The sequence below is a fragment of the Chiloscyllium punctatum genome, chromosome 18 (genome assembly GCF_047496795.1).
Source record: "Chiloscyllium punctatum isolate Juve2018m chromosome 18, sChiPun1.3, whole genome shotgun sequence".
NCBI classification, from domain to species: domain Eukaryota; kingdom Metazoa; phylum Chordata; class Chondrichthyes; order Orectolobiformes; family Hemiscylliidae; genus Chiloscyllium; species Chiloscyllium punctatum.
This window is the reverse complement of record NC_092756.1, coordinates 99,497,899-99,505,082: the sequence shown is the minus strand read 5'-3', so window position 1 is coordinate 99,505,082 and position 7,184 is coordinate 99,497,899.

The window sequence follows — 7,184 nt, the reverse complement described above, 5'->3', positions numbered from 1 at the left end:
AGACTGGAGGTTGGCAAACATGGTGCCACTGTTTAGGAAGGGAGGTAAAGACAAGTAAGGGAACTATAGACTGGTGAGCCTGATGTCGATGGTGGGCAAGTTGTTGGAGGGAATCCTGAGGGACAGGATTTACATGTATTTGGAAAGGCAAGGACTGATTAGGGGTAGTCAACATGGCTTTGTGCGTGGGAAATCATGTCTCTCAAACTTGATTGAGTTTTTTGAAGAAGTAACAAAGAAGATTGATGAGGGCAGAGCAGTAGATGTGATCTATATGGACTTCAGTAAGATGTACGACAAGGTTCCCCATGGGAGACTGATTAGCAAAGTTAGATCTCATGGAATACAGGAAGAGAGGAAAGAGATCGATCTGAGACAGGTACAGTTGAGAACAGAAGTGAGTCAAACAGTCAGGGCAGGCAGGGACAAAGTAGGACTAATAAATTATTTCAATGCAAGGGGCCTAACAGGGAAGGCAGATGAACTCAGGGCATGGTTAGAAACATGGGACTGGGATAGCATAGCAATTACAGAAACATGGCTCAGGGATGGGCAGGACTGACAGCTTAATTTTCCAGGATACAAATGCTACAGGAAGGATAGAAAGGGAGGCAAGAGAGGAGGGGGAGTGGCATTACAGCTGTGCTGAGGGAAGATATTCCCAGAAATACTTCCAGGGATATTATTTGGGTAGAACTGAGAAATAAGAAAGGGATGATCACCTGATTGGGATTGTATTATAGACCTCCTAATAGTCAGCGGGAAATTGAGAAACAAATTCGTAAGGAGATCTCAATTTGTAAGAATAATAGGGTGGTTATGGTAGGGGATTTTAACTTTCCAAACATCGACTGGGACTGCCATAGTGTTAAGGGTTTAGATGGAGAGGAATTTGTTAAGTGTGTACAAGAATATTTTCTGATTCAGTATGTGGATGTACCTACGAGAGAAGGTGCAAAACTTGACCTACTCTTGGGAAATAAGGCAGGGCAGGTGGACTGAGGTGTCAGTGGGGGAGCACTTTGGGGCCAGTGACCATAATTCTATTCGTTTTAAAATAGTGATGGAAGAGGTTAGACCAGATCTAAAAGTTGAAGTTCTAAATTGGAGAAAGGCCAATTTTGACGGTATTAGGTAAGAACTTTCAAAAGTTGATGGGAGGCAGATGTTCACAGGTAAAGGGACGGCTGGAAAATGGGAAGCCTTCAGAAATGAGATAACAAGAATCCAGAGAAAGTATACTTCTGTCAGGGTGAAAGGGAAGGCTGGTAGGTATAGGAATGCTGGATGACGAGAGAAATTGTGGGTTTGGTTAAGAAAAAGAAGGAAGCATATGTCAGGTATGGACAGGATAGGTTGAGTGAATCCTTAGAAGAGTATAAAGGCAGAAGTATACTTAAGAGGGAAATCAGGAAGACAAGACGGGGACATGAGATAGCTTTGGTAAATAGAATTTAGGAGAATCCGAAGGATTTTGACAAATATATTAAGGACAAAAGGGTAACTAGGGAGAGAATAGGGCCCGTCAAAGATCAGCAAGGCGGCCTTTGTGTGGAGCCACAGAAAATGGGAGAGATACTAAATGAATATTTTGCATCAGTATTTACTGTGGAAAAGGATATGGAAGATATAGACTGCAGAGAAATAGATGGTGACATCTTGAAAAATGTCCATATTACAGAGGAGGAAGTGCTGGATGTCTTGAAATAGTTAAAAGTGGATAAATCCCCAGGACCTGATCAGGTGTACCCGAGAACTCTGTGAGAAGCTAGAGAAGTGATTGCTGGGCCTCTTGCTGAGATATTTGTATCATCAATAGTCACAGGTGAGGTGCCTGAAGACTGGAGGTTGGCAAACGTGGTGCCACTGTTTAAGAAGGGCGGTAAAGACAAGCCAGGGAACTATAGACCAGTGAGCCTGACCTCAGTGGTGGGCAAGTTGTTGGAGGGAATCCGGAGGGACAGGATGTACATGTATTTGGAAAGGCAAGGACTGATTTGGGATAGTCAACATGGCTTTTTTGCGTGGGAAATCATGTCTCACAAACTTGATTGAGTTTTTTGAAGAAGTAACAAAGAAGATTGATGAGGGCAGAGCAGTAGATGTGATCTATATGGACTTCAGTAAGGCGTTTGACAAGGTTCCCCATGGGAGACTGATCAGCAATGTTAGATCTCATGGAATACAGGGAGAACTAGCCATTTGGATACAGAACTGGCTCAAAGGTAGAAGTTAGAGGGTGGTGGTGGAGGGTTGTTTTTCAGTCTGGAGGGCTGTGACCAGTGGAGTGCCCTCTACGTTTTGTCATTTACATAAATGATTTGGATGCGGTGCTGGGTCCTCTACTTTTTGTCATTGATATAAATGATTTGGATGCAAGCATAAGAGGTACAGTTAGTAAATTTGCAGATGACTCCAAAATTGGAGGTGTAGTGGACAGCGAAGAGTTTACCTCAGATTACAACAGGATCTGGACCAGATGGGCCAATGGGCTGAGAAGTGGCAGATGGAGTTTAATTCAGATAAATGCGAGGTGCTGCATTTTGGGAAAGCAAATCTTAGCAGGACTTACACACTTAATGGTAAGGTCCTAGGGAGTTTTGCTGAACAAAGAGACCTTGGGGTGCAGATAGATAAGATAGTGAAGAAGGCGTTTGGTATGCTTTCCTTTATTGGTCAGAGTATTGAGTACAGGAGTTGGGAGGTCATGTTGCGGCTGTACAGGACATTGATTCAGCCACTGTTGGAATATTGCGTGCAATTCTGGTCTCCTTCCTATAAGAAAGATGTTGTGAAACTTGAAAGTCTTCAGAAAAAGTTTACAAGGATGTTGCCAGGGTTGGAGGATCTGAGCTACAGGGAGAGGCTGAACAGGCTGGGGCTGTTTTCCCTGGAGTGTTGGAGGCTAAGGGGTGACCTTATAGAGGTTTACAAAATTATGAGGGGCATGGATAGGGTAAATAGACAAAGTCTTTTCCCTGGGGTCGGGGAGTCCAGAACTAGAGGGCATAGGTTTAGGGTGAGAGGGGCAACTTTTTCATGCAGAGGGTAGTACGTGTACGAAATGAGCTGCCAGAGGATGTGGTGGAGGCTGGTACAATTGCAACATTTAAGAGGCATTTGGATTGGTATATGAATAGGAAGGGTTTGGAGGGATATGGACCAGGTACTGGCAGGTGGGACTAGATTGGGTTGGGATATCTGGTCGGCATGGACGGGTTGGACCGAAGAGTCTATTTCCATGCTGTACATCTCTATGACTATAACTCACCATTTGGATACAGAACTGGCTTAAAGGTAGAAAACAGAGGGTGGTGGTGGAGGGTTGTTTTTCAGACTGGAGGCCTGTCACCAGTAGAGTGCCACAAGGATCGGTGCTGGGCCCTCTACTTTTCATCATTTATATAAATGATTTGGATGGGAGCATAAGAGGTACAAATAGTATGTTTGCTGATGACACCAAAATTGGAGGTGTAGTGGACAGTGACGAAGATTACCTCAGATTACAACAGGATCTTGATCAGATAGGTCAATGGGCTGAGAAGTAGCAGATGGAGTTTAATTCAGATAAATGCGAGGTGCTGCATTTTGGGAAATCAAATCTTAGCAGGACTTATACACTTAATGGTAAGGTCCTAGAGAGTGTTGCTGAACAAAGAGACCTTGGGGTGCAGGTTCATAGTTCCTTGAAAGTGGAGTCGTAGGTAGATAGGATAGGGAAGGTGGCATTTGGTATGCTTTCCTTTATTGGTCAGAGTACTGAGTTCAGGAGATGGGAGATCATGTTGCGACTGCACAGGACATTGGTTAGGCCATTGTTGGAATATTGCGTGCAATTCTGGTCTCCTTCCTATCAGAAAGATGTTGTGAAACTTGAAAGGGTTCAGAAAAGATTAACAAGAATGTTGCCAGGGTTAGAGAATTTGAGCTATCGGGAGAGGGTGAATAGGTTGGGGCTGTTTTCCCTGGAGCATCGGAGGCTGAGGGGTGACCTTATAGAGGTTTACAAAATTAAGAGGGGCATGGATAGGGTAAATAGACAAAGTCTTTTCCCTGTGGTGGGGGAGTCTAGAACTAGAGGGCATAGGTTTAGGGTGAGAGGGGAAAGATATAAAAGAGACCTAAGGGGCAACTTTTTCACTCAGAGGGTGGTATGTGTATGAATGAGCTGCCAGAGGAAGTGGTGGAGGCTGGTACAATTGCAACATTTAAGAGGCATTTGGATGGGTATATGATTAGGAAGGGTTTGGAGGGATATGGGCTGGGTGCTGGTGGGTGGGACTAGATTGGGTTGGGATATCTGATCAGCATGGACGAGTTGGACCAAAGTGTTTGTTTGTGTGCTGTACATCTCTATGACTATGATAATTATTTACTGTCTACGTTAACAACTTGGAAGCTAAGGTAGAGTACAATGTATCCAAATTTGCTGACAATACAAGCTAGATCGGACAGCATGTTGTAGAGGACATAAGGAATCTGAAAGAAAATATAGATAAAACAAAACAAAGAACTGTGGATGCTGGAAATCTGAAACAAAAACAGAAACTACTGAAGAAACTCAGCCTTCACTGGAACATAGAACATTGCAGTGCAGTACAGTCTCTTTGGTCCTCGATGTTGCACTGACCTGAGAAACCAATCTGAAGCCCATCTAACCTACACTATTCCATTTTCATCACTGCGTCTATCCAGTGATCATTTAAATGCCCTTAAAGTTGGCGAGTCTACTACTGTTGTAGCAGGCCGTTCCTCGCCCCTACTACACTCTGAGTAAAGAAACTACCTCTGACATCTATCTTATGCCTATCACTCCTCAATTTAAAGCTGTGTCCCCTCGTGTTAGCTATCACCATCAAAAAGGCTCTCACTGTCCACCCTATCTAATGCTAAGGTTATCTTTTATGTCTTAATTAAGTCAATTCTCAATCTTCTTCTCTGTAATGAAAACAGCCTTATGATTAGATTAGATTACTTACAGTGTGGAAACAGGCCCTTCAGCCCAACAAGTCCACACCGCCCCGCCGAAGCGCAACCCACCCATACCCCTACATCTACCCCTTACCTAACACTACGGGCAATTTAGCACGGCCAATTCACCTGATCTGCACATCTTTTGGACTGTGGGAGGAAACCGGAGCACCCGGAGGAAACCCACGCAGACAATGTGCAAACTCCACACAGTCAGTCGCCTGAGGCGGGAAATGAACCCGGGTCTCTGGTACTGTGAGGCAGCAGTGCTAACCACTGTGCCACCGTGCCGCCCACAGCTTTTATGTCCCTCAGCTTTTCCCCATAAGACCATAATGGTGCTGCTGAACCAATCTTGAGGACTTAAAACATTAATCCTGCTTTCTGTCCAGGGGATATATGTAGATTGAGTGATTGGGTAAAAGCTTAGCCTTTGGAAATTAATGTATGAAAATGTGAGGTAATGTACTTTAGGTGGAAATAGTCAAAAGGCAGACTTTTATTCAAATGGAGGGAGACTCCAAAAAAGAGCAGTGCAGAAGGATCAGTGTGTTTCTGTGCATGAGACGCAAACAGTTTACCTGCAGTGCACATATCAGTGAGACCTTCAATCAGAGCTCCTGCTATGGAGCTCAGTTTTTGATTAGATTCCCTACAGTATGGAAACAGGCAATTTGGCCAAACAAGTCCACACCAACCCTCCAAAGAATAACCCATCCTGACGCATTCCCCAACCCGATATTTACTCCTGACTAATGCACCTAACACCATGGGCAATTTAGCATGGACAATTCATCTAACCTGCACATCTTTGAATTGTGTACATACTGCTCTCAGAACTAACATTGTCTGAGGGCAAGTACCTCCTCGCCCCCCCCTCGCCTTCTTAGATGTTGGCACTTGCTCTCATTGATAATGAAATTCCACCCAGCCCCCCGTGTTATCCCATTGGTCATTAGGCTTGATGACAGAGACTTCACACTCGCCCAAAACTCCTGGTATACAGTAGTACAATCTGCTCTTCTGGTTGTATCAGAGACTTGGACAATGCACAGCAGATATCTCATATCTCTACAGTGATATCACCAGCCATGTCTCTGCAAAGTCCTACAAATTCACCAGCAGGATAGAATCTTCAATATCAGTGTCCTTTCTCAGGCCAAACTCCTCAGCACTGAAGCACTGGCTTCTGTCAATCAGCTGCATTGATTGATCCACAACATCTTTTTTTTCCACAAGTTTACAAAAGAAAACTAAAAAAAAGACCCAAGTATTAACATTGATATACAGTTAAAATCTTAAATAAATGATAACCAAAATCTATCAAACAAGAAAACAGAAATACCAAGAGAAAAAAAAGACAAAACTCAACTAACTACTCATCTAACTTACAACTAACCAGAGTGTATCATTAAAATTCTTACATTATTCAAGAGAAAAAAAAATCCAATGGATAACACATAAATTGAGCAGTGATATACAAGCTCGGAATGTGTTAACATCAGATCACAACAAAACCCATATTTATCCAAAACATCTCGAGCATATAGCATTTAAAATTCACAAATATAAAAGCTCTTTAGTACATTCAGATCAATATAATTTTTAAAAAATTTCTAAATAGTGAAAAAAAAGTATAAACGTATTTAAATGGAGATCTTCCCCCTAATTCCCAGGGGGCATCACTTCCTTTCCAAAAAAACCATCATAACCTCTCCCAACCAGTACTCCACGCTTGACCCAGGCACCCCACGATAGGACAAAGAAAATTCAAGTATACTACTGAACTAGAACTAACAGTGAGTACCCTATCCCCCACCCACACCAACACTTGGATATATTTGGTAATGTTAATACCATATATGAACATATATGACTATAAAATTACAATCTCAGCAAATAATAATTAAATGTATTAATACAAAATAACGGGAAAACAACTCCGCTCCCAAGCACAAAGATAAAATAAGATAAGGTAGCCACCTTCTCCCCATCTATATTAACTAGATTCCCTGGCCTATATATATATATATATTAAAAAAGTGGGGGGGGAAAGGAAATTGCTAAGTAAAGGATGAATAAATAAGCCCTTCTTCCCACCCCTTCCCCCACCCTGGAGATAATATGAAATAGATAATGAAAGGAAAAAAAAGGGGGGGTAAACCGGGGTGGGAATAGGGCAAAACAACATCAATTAACTCTTATAATTTGTC